Source organism: Vanessa cardui, chromosome 11 (genome assembly GCF_905220365.1).
Source record: "Vanessa cardui chromosome 11, ilVanCard2.1, whole genome shotgun sequence".
Lineage (NCBI taxonomy): Eukaryota > Metazoa > Arthropoda > Insecta > Lepidoptera > Nymphalidae > Vanessa > Vanessa cardui.
The window spans coordinates 44837-60254 of NC_061133.1; positions in this window are offsets into that span (position 1 = coordinate 44837).

Consider the following 15418-nt stretch of genomic DNA (forward strand, 5'->3'; position numbering starts at 1 on the left):
GAGCTGTGTTGTTTGTCGAAACAAACAAGAACGTGTGCAGGTCTCAGTGGCCTGTTAAAATAACGGCTTGATGATTATAATATCAGTATGTATTATAAATTACAATTATTTATATTTTGTACGTTCATGCACCAACATCAGAAACATATTATGATGGATCAACTGAATGGAAATAAAATTCAAACATTTTTAGTATAAGGTCATGATAACTATTGGCGTGATGGGTGCTGCAGCTCCTATCAACTGTATGATGTTATTCTAGTATAATTTCTGTACCGACCCCAGACACACCGAGTGTTTGTACATGGTAGAAGCTTGAATCAGAAGAAAAGTCTAAAGTCAGAAGAATAGATTTTTAATTTGGTGAATACTTGTTACATTGTCAGGGGCTGCGACGCCGATCGGTCACGCGCCGCGGCCGCCGCCGACCGGCCCGCGACCGCTCGCCACAGCTGGCTCGGGTTACGGAGGGGCTTTATCGCTCTGCCACCTCCTTACAACCTCTTTCGTAATAATTATTACTACTGGACGTCGAAAAAATCAATATTAACTAATTTTCAGGATCACTAGTTGGCAGGATGTATCAGCAAACTTTAATTAATCGGCTAACTTGGCATCTATCGTTTCAGAATTGCATTTCATACTCGAAGCCGTTAGTGTACTTAAACCGTAATTTCGCGGTAGAATGGCCGCTCGAGACTCAAGGTGATACTGTAACTGACTCGTTGACACTAGTCGAATGACTAGTGCGGCTGAATCGGCAAGGAGCGGGAACGAATCCCTGTGTATTAATCGCACACATGTATACTACTATCTACTCCCATTTTAAGATTTTATTTAGTTACCTCCGATTAAGAGTTAAAACCATAACGAATATCTTGTTACTAATCCGACACTGTAATGTTGGGATTTCTTTGCTTAAATTTTTTTGTGTAGATATAAATGCAACATATGGAGGAGCTTTAGAATTCTCGGAAGGCGAGTGATAGTGAAACAAAGGCGCTAAGAATTGTAGACAATACCTGACTGTCAGGCCGCGCCGAGGAGAACAAACGTTCGCATGATGTCCAGGAGTCGTGAATGAATGTTTGTGTATCGCATCAAGGGCGTCGCTGCTCTGAGTAGTCCGCGGTGCGCCAGTGATAGTGAAATGAGTACGCACGGATGTGAGCCGGTTCCGAGCGTGTCACCTGTCAGGCGGGGGGCGAAATGGTCTGTCGCGAATTATTGTCTAATTACCGGTAATCAGTAATGGCAGGCAATTAAGTTAGAATTAAATATTTCCTCTCTTTTGGTAACATTATATGGTTTAACAGAATAATTATTACTCTTTACATAATCGGTTAGTCTAAGTCGTTACGGAAGCACGTATTCTTATCGAAATATATTTGCAACAATATTATGTATATTCACAGTAACATTGATCACTTTGATAAAATCAGTGATAATCATTGTATGTGCACTAGAAGTAAGGATAAGCTTATAACGCCAAGTTTCCGACTCCGCAAAGTCAATAAATCTTTCGTGGGGGTGGTAGCTTAACTTAATTGTTAATTGACTATTCAAAAGTGCTTGTAAAAGCCCACTTGAATAAAGATTATTTTGATTTTGATATCAAAGTGTCGTTACATATCTATATATACTATATTACATATATATAGCCTATTCCAACCATCACAGGAAAAAGCCAAATAAACAACTTAGGTCGAGAGTTTGATTAATCTATGACATTCGCTATGGATTTGTGAAGAAAATGCGTTTTGAACGTCCGCGAAACTATTATGAGTGGAAATGAGTAGCTAAGTGTTATAGTGTTGTATTATAAATGAAGATATATCAATCATAAACTCTTAGTCCACAATATAGCCGAGTTATTATGAAAACGTAAATCTAAGGTTTGTTTATCTTTTTTCCTTCCTCCATAGTAATTGGCTATGTAGGGTGTATCTATAAATTTAAATTGTGTGCTCATGTCGTGAGTCCGACTTAATGGGTCGTAGCTAAAGAAGTATCGGCCAGAACACGACTGCAGTAATAAATATTACTATGACCTTTGTTTAACGTGTATCTACCGTTTGACAATGGTAACGAAGCGCATTCGCTAGCTGAGGCCCCCGAGTTGTATTCCTTTTAACATAATATTTAGGCCAAGGGTGAACCGTTTTTTATAATATGACTCATTGTTCTAATTTAAACAAGGGTAACGCAGCTAGCTGGGAAATTTACCGATAAAATAGAATTAATTGAGTCATAAAAATAATAATTAACTACGAGGGAGACCTTAATGTAGCGTTTATATAATGGGAGCGGAACATTAGAGGACGCTTTCTAGAAATACATTAGTTAGAACTTTCGTCTTCGAAGATATGCCAGCATACTCAGAACTCGGTTATTGGAGCTGTTCCGCGTATAGTGTGTACAAAATAACTTGTATATTGATAATATAATTGGTAAGTATTAGTACGGTACACGTTATAACGTTGGTAGCGTGCTCGTACGCGGCCGACACGCGCCTTTTGCGTCAGCGTTTCCACCGCACCGATGATATGTATCTTTAGCACTGCCTGCTGCACTAATTATGTTCAGAATAGTTAATGCGGTTCGCGCCGATACAAATAGCACTGTAGTCTGTAAGATTTGTATGACTTCATTTTTAAATTTGCCCTTGAATCTGACGATAGACTGATAACGGCGTTCCTAATTTTAGAATAAAAGGATTTGGTAAGTTTCCAACGTGAGTAACTCAGTCGCAACAGGCATTTAACCTTAGGCCATCAATGAATGATTCTAAATGTGACAGGGAATGAAATTTATAAATTTATTGGGAATTGGGAAGGTTTTCGATATCGAGGCTAACTGGCTGCCGTTCTACATATAGACAATATTTCACGAGAAAAATCTTGTTAGCTCATTCTCGTGCTAGCTCATTTTGCAGTTGCAAAACGTAACACAGTGTACAATAGACAAGAAATACTCCCTGAGAGAAAGAGACGTAAAATATTGCTCATAAACATCGTGGGTCCCGGGTTAAGGTCATTTATAGTAATTGCCGTGTCGAATTGAGAGTTTCTAGGCTACACACTGCTTTAGGTGAGGAAATGAAACGAAGTGAACTCGCGACCCTGATAGCGAGCACGCAGCCGCACGACGTCGCCGCGCAACGGTACCGCGGCCCCGGCGGCGTCTCATCTCCGAGCAGCGGCGCCGGCGCTCGTCTCGGCGTCATTCGGGACGTCCACGCGCCGCAGAGCGTGTTGAGAACTTCACGCTCCAAATGTACTCAGCTGAAGGTCATTACGGCCTACCTCTGTACTGAGCCATTCACTAGCTGGACTGCCACCAAAGGATTATCACAAAGTTATTGAAGAATAATATTTCCTTTTTTCTTATTATTTAAGGTAATGTCGAATCAGGGCTGCAGTCCAAAAGTGGTCCAAATTTTTTTTCATGTTTTTATCATTAACAGATGGTGTACGTTTATTGATAATAAATTTCACTACACAGTATAAAACAAAGTCGCTCTCCGCTACCTGTCGGTCTGTTTGTATGCTTAGATCTTTTAACCGATGCAACATATTTTTAAGTGGTTTTTTTTAATATATAGAGGGATTCAAGATGAAGGTATATATTTGAAATAAATTAAAATTGAGAAACATTGACAATTTTAGAAGACTCTAATGTGATGTCCTAAAGAAACACATTTTTGTGCTTATATTGCAAACGCTGGCTGGACCCTACGAGATAGGTGAAAGTTATGTACTAGAGCATGGAAAAACTTATAAAGATCGACAAGTTTATGATAGTATGTGCATATCTCTTAGGGATAAATCAGAGTAAGCATATTATATCCTTTACTTTTTAGGAATAATAATGGCTTATTTACGAAAAGATTTTTCGAAAAACGATTAATCCTATTCCATATCCAAAATCGTTTATACATAACGTTACACAATAACATCCGAGTGGGTGACGTCACTTGTAATCTCAAACTAAAATCAAAGTGTTTGGTATTTGGAACAGTTCGCGGACTTCGATTCGCACGACGCGGAGGCAGTTGGGTGTCGCAAAGCAGACGGCGGTCAGTTGAATCACCGAGACGGTAATTCTAGACGAACTTCAAAAAGTAATGTGTCACAATGTGCCACTTTCACTCTTACCGACTTTGTTATTGCCGAGAAGAGGATATGCTCACTTTTTATTTGAATTCGAAAACGCTAAATACGGAACTTACACAATATTGGATAAACCGATTGTTTATTGAGTCATCGAACGGCGTTTTGTTGTTATGATACTTTGAGTAAATCTCCATTCAATATTAGACCGGCTGTAAAACAAAGGACGTACCTTACTACTGTTTCCGTTATCGGGCGCGGTGCGTTTGTTTGTCTTCGTTCCGTGTACTCGGGACCAGATAGTGCAGGATTTGTTTAATTACCTAACATGCTATCTGCTCGCTGCAACCTCAACTATTTGTCAATTGTCTATACGAGAATGCGATAAGCTGACAGATAGGTGACGTAGGAAGTTGGATTACTAGTTCTGAATATTATGCGCTTAATGTTGGAGGTATCCGAAGCTGATTCGAGATCTACTTCGATAGAATATAGATATAGAATCGTATGTTCTATAAAATAAATACAAAGGAAATTTTAATAACATTGTTAACGTTAATTGTAAATTTACTTGAAGTACAATCTGTAATAATAATTAATACAAAGATATATTACATTTAAACAATAATCTAATGGTCGTAAATACTGGATAACGTCCTAGCTGCCCTGGCCAACCGATATCTCCAATGTCTTAGCTTCTGCAAGGAGTCGGCAGTGCGCCTCGCATCGCTCCCGACGCGGCCACAGCGGTGCATACTGGAATGCCAGCGCAAATAAGATAGCTCAGTTGGCACGTCCGCGTTATCTGTTCGTACGTAAGCAACATTACTCCGACCGGCGACCGCGTCATTGTGTAACAACGTAAGGCGAATATTGAGTTGAATGTTCTATAAGTAGAACAAAAGAACCTGTATCGATAGAATCGTTATTATAATATTTTGGCGGCAACGAAACGGGTTTGTGGCAGTTAAGAACACTACAATTAGCATCCACAGTAGTCGGTAATCGTGTTGTATCACACGAAAATATCACCTCTTACGCACACATACACACACACACAGCCGTCACACATCATCAGCCGCTCACTTACCAAACCTTATCATTCGATTCTTAACCGTTTTTTATTTCAATTTTGTTTGATCGATTTTATTTTTAATTTACTGCAGGCCACATTTCACCACGGATTCAATGTTTATAAGTTTCTATCTAAAAAATTTTACATTCTATAATTTTAAATTGAAAAGCAGTTTATTTGCTTTATTATTTACTTAAATATATCGAAATCAATATTTACTACATATAGAACAACAATTATTTTCTGTGTAGAACAACTATATACGGTTTATGTACATTGTGCGATGGTACGACTGCAGACGAGCCGAGCCAATATTTTTTGATCACAAAAAGTCGAACCCTGTCACAGCGATTATGTACCGTTAGGTATCGCTAATGATAAATATTATAAGCAATATTGTTATAGTCTCCCCTTGAAGAAGTAGGTATAACAAAGCAAAAAATGATTCAATGTACAGTTGGCAATAAAAAAAATATTACGCAAAAAGCACTCAACTGTTTGTTTGGACCGTAAGAGGCGATACCTCATTACTTTTATTTTAGTGCGAATGAATTGCACGGACTGTAACTGAGGCTTGCGATTTTTGATTCCAACGGCCTCGGGAGTCGGGCCGTCATCTTTGGCGCGTGTGTAGTTGGGTTTTAGTATTGGAATTGTGTAGATATGATTTCAATGAATTAATTTACAGTATGAATATATATAATCATACAGAGATCAAAACGACGAAAAAAGCCAACGATCTTATGAAGGAAACAATAAACCTTATACAAATATGTATGTATGTATATATATATATATATCAATAATGGTATAAATAAAATTTTAACAAAAAGAAAAACCGACTTCAAACAAAACACTATTTTAAAACAAATGAATATGCACGAAAAAGTAATAAAAATAATTGCGTATTCAACATATTTTTTAGAGTCTTCCTAAGTTAAATGAAATGAAAAATATTAGACTACTTAAAAGTCGATTAACGATTATAATTATATCATGTAGTTATAGTTATTGGTATATTTGGAGCCGGTGTCAGCCACGGTGCCCTTGTCCCAACAATCAAAAAAAAGAAGCGATACGAGCCCCTTGATTGATCCAGTACATTATTGTGTAAAAGGTAATTTGTAAAAAACATATTTGTTAAAGTATTCTCGTATTGTTTTTTGATAGATATACTGTAGGGTTTTATTGGCTGACACCGACTCCAAATATAACAATAATTATAACTACATGATATAATCGTTAATCGACTTTTAAGTAGTCTAATATTTTTCATTTCATTTAACTTAGGAAGACTCTAAAAAATATGTTGAATACGCAATTATTTTTATTACTTTTTCGTGCATATTCATTTGTTTTAAAATAGTGTTTTGTTTGAAGTCGGTTTTTCTTTTTGTTAAAATTTTATTTATTTTTTTATTTTAAGTGAAGCTGATGTTGACTAACTAATTTTTTTTAATATGGATAGATTAAGCGTTCCGTTTATATGAGTCAGAAACTACTTCGAGGACAATTTCAAAGGAAACTTGCGAATAAAGCAAAAATAGACTTTCGAAAATGCGGATTTAATACGTCACGCGGTGTGAACTACAGGATCCCTCGAAAGAGCTGTAATCGAACTCAGCAAAAAAACTTTGAAAAAGACCAACTATATTTCATACATCATATGACATCACATCACATACACAAAATTTGATTAAAGATAGTAAGAAATTCTGCCCCATATCGCACCCTAACTGCGAGCCGTATAGGAGTTCCATCACTACATAGTATAAAACAAAGTCGCTTTCTCTGTCCCTATATCTTTAAATCTACGCAACGGATTTTGATGCGGTTTTTTTTTAAAGATAGTGTGATTCAAGGGGAAGGTTTGTGTATATAATACATGAACAATATAGTAAAGAAACACTGATAATTTTAGAAGTTTGCGATGTGATGTCGTATATAAACAAATTCTGTAGTATATTTAGTATCAGTATTGCACCCGTGCGAAGCCGGGGTGGGTAGCTAGTTGATTATAATATTCGACTATGATAATTACATAAACATAACCACATTACGGAAGGTGACTCAAATATCCAAATAACCTATAAATAAAAGATTCGACCGAGTATCGCTAACGTGCTCCTCAGAATTGTTCCGTTCCCTTCCGTTCCGTCACTTTGTCATAGATCCTGTGCTCAGAACCTTACCAAACTTTCACCAAATTACCCTTGAAGTATATATTTTATAATAAAAAAAGAATTATCAAAATTGGTTAACGTGATTTTCAGTTATTCACCTATTTGTCGCGCATATACATAACGCAAATTTAAGACATATGTCGTTTTCACATGGATACCATCATCGGAAAAAAAAAATAAAAAAATGGGACCCTACGGGAAGCACTACCTTTCAAACAAAAAAAAAATTATCAAAATCGGTCCACCCAGTGAAAATTTATGAGGTAACAAACATAAAAAAAAAAAAAAAAAATACAGACGAATTGATAACCTCCTCCTTTTGGAAGTCGGTTGAAAATACGCTTGTTCCAGTTTCGCCCTGCTTCTATGTACCTGTACATAAACATGGTCGCTAGACGCATTCCGATAGACGACCGCTCGGCGAACACAATTACATATTATAATGAAAACGCCCTTTGTATTATTTAAACACTATAAACATAATTACGCAGGATAGCTCGCCGTGGACAATGTGAAACCAGAACGCCATTGCCGCTGCGTAGCTCATGAATACGTAATAATCGGGGACCTTTACTTCGGAATGTTAGTGCATGACTTTAAATAATAAACAAGGGATCGCAGGCGATTCAGAGTCGGCGGCGCGCTCGCAGTGCTTGATTGTCAATCACGCAGAGTTGAGACATCGCGCGCTGCGGATCCACACGAGTAAAGACACCTCTGATTTTTATATTTATACTAGCGAACCGCCCCGGCTTCGCACGGGTGCTATAATTATACTAACTGTACTACTATATACAAAGTTCATAGCTTTTTGCCATTTAATAATACAAACAGCATGTTTTTGCATTTTAAATCTGTAATATCTGCAAAAAGATTCATGTAAATTATGATATGTTGTAAGGGGCCATATTGATCTATATGAGATGCACAATGTATTTAAGGAAGTTAATTGGATGAGGTTCCTTCTGGTTATTATTATTTTGATGTATTGCTTAAAATCGCTTCGAAAATAATCCTATATTTCTCGTAAAAAGTACAGTATATCGTCACGGACTTCTTTGAAGAGCTTTTTAAGGCGTACGATACAGGAGTACAATTCTTTGATCTATCTTGTAGGGTTCATTCGGCCGGCGTTTTGAATGTAAACGCGAAAAATGTGTTTATTTACGACATCACCTTAGATACCTTTAAAATTATCATCAGTGTTTCTTTATTATATTGTCCATGTATTATATAAATATAAACCTTCCACTTGAATACCTCTATCTATTAATAAACTCGCATCAAAATGAATAATGCTTAAAATATGTTTGATAATAGGTATGTATTCACACACATGAAACAAACGACTGTACATAACCAAATCCAGATTCAAAGCATAACGTTGTTGTAATTATTAATCAAACAACCAAGCTTGTCAAACTCGCATAGCTGTGTTGCGTTGGTCGCTGTGACACCGCCGCGGGCGGCTCCGAGACGGCCGGCCACTGAATAATTCAGGAGTGGCCGAGTCCACACAATCTCGACACAACGTCCGACATTTAGCTTCCTAAACAGAAGTGTTCTATGAACAATAAATTCGTTTGTATGTTTGCATACTATGACATAATATTAATGTATAACACACAAGGATCATTACACAAATCGGATAAGAAGTATCTATGAGTATAAATGAGGAACAAATGTGTGGTACCTATTATTTCACTATTTGGTCAATAGAATACATTAAAGAACTTAAAGATGTAACACCTACAGGCAGAGAACTGAACACTTAAAAAAAAACAATTTGATTTGTTCATATTACCGTGAAATATAGCAGTCGTCAGCTGTAACAGTTACGTCGCGGTGTCGCGCTCCGAACGAGTTGGAAACGAAATAGTCGTCACGGCCTGCGTGATATCATAATGTTTAAGTAGACATAACTGTTCGCGGCTCCGGGTAACGCGCCTCTTGTAAACACCGGAGGAATGCGTTTCCTCGCCTTGTGACGGTTCGTTAACAGACGGCAGCTCATTGCATTGTATTTGTATTTTGCAGTCAGGCTCATATTCGCTTTAGCTTGCTGATAATGTACTACTAACTGCTACTAATACTAGTGTACGATCAAATCACCGTCAAATGGTTGTGCAATTCCTGGTCAAAGGCCGACTAATTGACAAACGGCGTTCGGTCGATCCGATGATGTCGTATGCTCGGAGCCGCTCGCCGCCTCAGACGGTCGCCGACAATTACTGGGAACTAACGAGATTCATCACGCGAGTGAGATGAATTGGGAATGGGTCTCCAGGTCGACTCGCTTTACGGACTACAGCTCACTGTCGTTAATTGGTTTCTGTCGGTGTGTGACCGCGATGTTCAATATTTCGTGGCATTATTGCTTTTTATTCATTCGAAATCTGGTCAAAATGAAAACCAAACATTTACACACCTACGAAACGACATAGGTAAACCAATCCAAGATGTTTAACGATTGGTCGCAATTTGTACCAAGATTTACTATATTTGCTATATATTAATATTGCTATATTTACAACAAACACTAATAAACAGTATCGCTAAGTAATAAAATACTTAACTAGCTTTACTTTCACCATAAAGAGGTCTGCAGTACTTTGACGGCAGCTGATTTGCGCATACGCATCGTACGTGGGCTGCACGTGGCGCGCGTATGTCGGCACAGCGCAGCGCGGTCGGCTGCACGGGGCGCACGTGTGTCAGTGCGCCCCGAAAGCCAAAAGCCAAAAATGCATGGGTGGTTCATATTACTCACGATACTCCTAATGTGTTTTGAGGAAAAAACAATGCTTCCGAAATATAATATATCTGGTTTTAATCTTCAAACTGAGTTCTGAGTTTCTTGCCGGTTCTTCTCGGTAGAATCTACTTTCCGTACCGGTGGTAGCTTCACTTAACTGTAAAATGACGATTCAAAAGTGCTTATAAAAGCCTACTTGAATGAAGTTTATTTTGATTTTGATTGATTTTGATTTTGAAACAGCGAATGAACAGATAAAGCTCCGAACTAATATAGAAAGTTCGGTGAACCGTGTTCATAATCGAGTGTTTATAGTATATTCTGTGTTCTGGTCGCTCGATGACGAGTTGAAGCGCTACTCGCGCCAGTAGTTCAACGGTCATACAGCGGTCGCCTGGCGAATGGCGATGTGAAAGTCGTAGAAGCTGAGCCTTCGGACATTGTCATTCTCACTCCTTAGTCCGTTATTCAGCTTTAATCTCTTCTGGGGAGGATTTGGAAAAGTTATCATCCCCGATATTCTTGCCATCGTCTATTCTAATTTCGCATATAAAAGTAACAAGATTATTTAATTTTAATAGTTAGTTGACAATTATAAAGACGTCAATGTTATTATATAGATATGTATAGTTGTGTTAACTTTTATAACTTTTTTAAGAATAAAATAATAATAATATAGAACATAATGAAAAGCAATGCTAGACAACATTTTTGACAACAATTTTCTTGGTGGTAGGGCTTTGTGCAAGCCCGTCTGGGTAGGTACCACCCACTCATCAGTTATTCTACCGCCAAACAACAGTACTCAGTATTGTTGTGTTCCGGTCTGAAGGGTGAGTGAGCCAGTGTAACTACAGGCACAAGGGACATAACATCTTAGTTCCCAAGGTTGGTGGCACATTGACGATATAAGGAATAGTTAATAATTCTTACAGCGTCATTGTGTATGTGCGATGGTGACCACTTACCATCAGGTGGCCCATATGCTCGTCCGCCAACCTATACCATAAAAAAAAAAAACAACAGGGATAATGCGCTGGACTCGCAGCGCGTGGCCGACGACGTAAGTTTGCGAATGGCGAAGCCAACAGCCGAGTGGAATTCTTTTTTTTTAGATGTGTGACTATTAGATGCATATACGATGAGTTATATATTCACGGCCCGTTTGACGTCGCGTGTCAGGGAAGACTTATTTGACGCTAATCTATGCTGACCTTATTAAGCTGAAGAGTTTCTATGTATAATCATTTGAACACAATCAATCGATCAGCCTGACTCCAAAATATAGTAGCGTAAAGAATACAATTATCGGGAAAGAAGGTTTGAATAAGATCAAGTTAAGACACACGGGAGGGAGGGTTAAAGCGGAAAAAGCCGCGCTTCTGGCTACTACAGCAAGCACAAAACAAATGTCCCTTGATTGGTTAGTTTTGTTTAATTTAAATAATTCGTTAAATAAATTATTAACTTTAGCAACGGTTAACAAAGACATCCTATACGAATTTCTATTGCTGTATTACGGGACGTCGTCAATAGTATTTGAAGAATGTCAAACGGTAGATAATCAGGTCATAGTGTATCGGCGCGGCTCTCATTAGAACAGGGGCGAGGCTGTGCGCTTGACCGCGTTGCGAGCCTTAATACCTCTCGAATAACTTGCCTTCTCAGGATATAATTGCAACATACCATAAATATTTTATCTTCAATAAGACGTATTAGTATCGATCATAAAAAGAGTTGAAATAATAATAGCTCTTGTAGATATAGCCGCGCTGGGAATTGCCTTAAAGAGAGTTTTTAATGAGCAGCTTGTAAATGTCCCTTTGTTCAAGGCTAGCGTTCGGACAGTGACGTCACTTGACAGGTTTACGAAATGACAAAAATTTCTTTCGTTGGCTCCGAAATTAAATAATTCTTGTCATATTCTTGATCGTAAACTGGTTTCCTTTCATAGATTGAAATATTTCTTTTTTAAAAATAACCGTATTAAACTTCAAGCCTCAACTCAACATTATGTATAAAATGATAAAGTGAAGGGACGACATTTTCATACAGTGTCATTGTTGTCTCTGACAACATGTAACTACAAGTAAAGTAGACACCTCGCAGCCTGTTGCCCGCGAATTAAAGACAAAATTTATCGCCAATCTATTCTTGGTATATAACGATTGGTCGGGATCTATTACTGTATCGCATTTCACGATTACGAATACAATAAAAATGTTCTACGAATACATTAAGTATGTTACATCTGACTCACACTAGTCATTGTAACTGTAAATTAATGTAATGCTAATGTTTATAAGAACGTACCAGACAGCTCAGAACCAGTACAGCACAAGAACCATTAGTTCTAGATCAGATCTAGCGATGTGGTGCAATTGTTCCCACGAGGCATAATAAGCCTGTCTGGGTAGGTTCTACCCTCTTATCGTGCATCTCTTTATCTAAGTCTGTTACCAGTTCCAAACATTAATCAGATGCATATCTGATATCGTAACCAGAAAAAGTGGTGAGAACTGTCATCTGGGACGGCTACTTTACTTAATACAAATGGAAGCAGATTGAACAACTTTATTAGTTGTCTTCTTAAAAAGTAATCGTTTTACCTGAATATAATCAATGGTCATGGCTTTATAATTTTATTATACCGTAGAGCTTAAATATGCCTCATTAAAAATGTCACAGTTGAAATGTTCACTTTGAGCAGATGTTTGGCTCCTCGAGTCGTCTGCAGACGCGAGGGGCCCGTGTTGTACCGGATATCACTTCACCGCTTCCACTTTTTAGGTTGTCAGCTGACACAAGCGAGGTGCCTCTCCGCGAGATCCTCTTTATTATTATATTAGTTAGCTTTCTGTTTTATTTAAATATATGTGACAACAAAAACACGGATGCATGGTTATAATTATATATATATTAATGTTGGTGTAATTTTATACTGTTTAGACATTGCAGAGAAAAGACAACAGGAAGACAAAAAATTGGACAACGTGAATTAGTATTTATGGGTGATTCATATAATTTACCGTAATTATATAGCAGATTGAATCAAAGAAAATAGTTGAAATGGACAGCGATATCGGCATAAAAGATTCAATAACGCGCTCGCCGTGGCAGCGCTAAGCGATCGCTAAGCGACGCTAACGAAGTGAAGTCAGAAAGCACTTACCGAGCTGCACCTTGACTGGCAGTCGACCGCAATTGATTCTGATTCGCTTGATTGTTGCAATTAATCACGGAATGGATACGAGCTCGTCGCTATTCGGCTTTGAAGGTTTTGCCAACTCTTTAGTGATGTACGCTTTTAAATATATTTCCGTAGATTTGCAGGATTAAGTACAAAAATAACAGGGTCGAATGTAGAGATATTCATCGCGATCGTAATAACTGTTCAATACATTCGGGACACTTATTTTGTTCTTTCATGAAGTAGTAGCTGAACCCGAGGCTTCGCCCATCACAAAAATCCATTGGCATCTTGTTATTTTAAGATTTAGGTGATTTTATTGTTGTAATATTAGTTTTTCGTTAATCGCGACAGTATATTCGATTCTTTGTAAGTAAGCTAGAGACAAATATTTTCAGTGGCGTAAAGTGGATACGTACTACGATGCCAACACTTTCTTCTCAATTAATGGAATCATCTGATACGTATTTATACGTCGATAAGCTGAACGTGTATGGCCCAGGTAGATATTTGTCTTTTCGTTCTTAACGTGCCATATCGGTCCAAATGCGAGCAGTGGGTTTGTATCCAGAGAGTCTTCTGAACGTTAAGTTGTAGAATCGTATTATAAATCGTTGTCAAGCAAGTGTCGTGCGCTTGTTTTCTAGAACACACGAAGGATCGTCATAAAGTATACACGTGCCCTATATTTTAGACTTTAAAATCATCGTAGTCGCGCTGTGGGTTTGCGTAAGCTAAGCACTTGTGGAGGGTGTACTTATAATAAAGGTAGGCGGACGGGCACATGGAATAACACTAAGTATTACAGTTTGGCGGTAGAATATCTGATGAGTTGGTGGTACCACTCGTATCTGCTCGCTTAAAGCCAAACTAGAGTGCGCACTACCAACCAGTGCAGCTACAGGCACAACATACATTTGCATTGACTTATATTATGATGTAATAAAACGGTATATTGTAGTTTAGTATCTCAGAGAAGAGGTTCGTTCCCGCCGAGTCACTTATGACTTATGCAAGACTCTCAGCGCACGCGCGCTCAGAGTGAAAGTGAATTACACTTCTCTTCGATTACAAAGTTTAGTCGACGAATGATGTTTGTAAGTGACTAAAATATGATTTACATCTATTTAATTTAGGCGCAAATTGATTTTACCATTTTTATTATTTATGGTTATGATGGATACATACATATGCAATATAGATAAAGTGTAATAGTTCTCGATAAAATGTCTGAGAATAAGCCAACCTTAGTGAAACTGAACTAACTAAACATTAATTTAATGAATATCACAATTTAAGCCTTTTAAAGCTTTACCATGAAGCCTTTCACTCATGATTCATTGATTCTATTGCAAAGTGAGCTTTCAGCCAGTTCGTGACGTCTCCGCGGCGTCGAAAGCGGCCGCCGCTAATCAGCTGATCCGAGCGGGCGCTGGACTTTCATGCGATTACGAACAAATTGCTATCGAGTAACGTATTATACTTTGCGCTTATTTTATTTATTTAAATCTTACAATATCGATAGCAACCGTTCATAAATTGTGAAAAATAAGTATTAAAAAAATAACTTACTTACACTAACACACGCACGAGTATAACTGCATACACTGTATTTATCGCATGTCTATTTTCCAGGTGAATTATAGTTTCGATATTAAGTAAGCTCACTTCTCGAAGACATTTTTAATTTGATAGGATTATTAAAAGGATTGAAAGTATCTCAAATATATTGCTCGTATTATCGATGGATCGCGAATTACGACGACGATGAAGCGATGTTGAGATTTTTCCCACGCTACAGTAAAATATTTCGCTGGCTGGCTGTTTCTTAGCAGTGCTGGGTGATGGATGGCGCCAGTGATTGACAGCACCCGGCCTCCATACATTAGGGGAGAAATCGGTATCCATTACATTAATTCACTACTCGGTATGTGTTGGATGTGCGTTGCGATCAAGCCGAACCTCATATGTATAGTTAAATAACGTTATCATATAATTTATTTATTTAATAAAATTGATATGAAGTGACATCGAAAGTGTTGAGTGTTTCGTCAGACGAAAGTTAATTTACTTTATTCTGTTGTACTCACTTTACAAAACTGA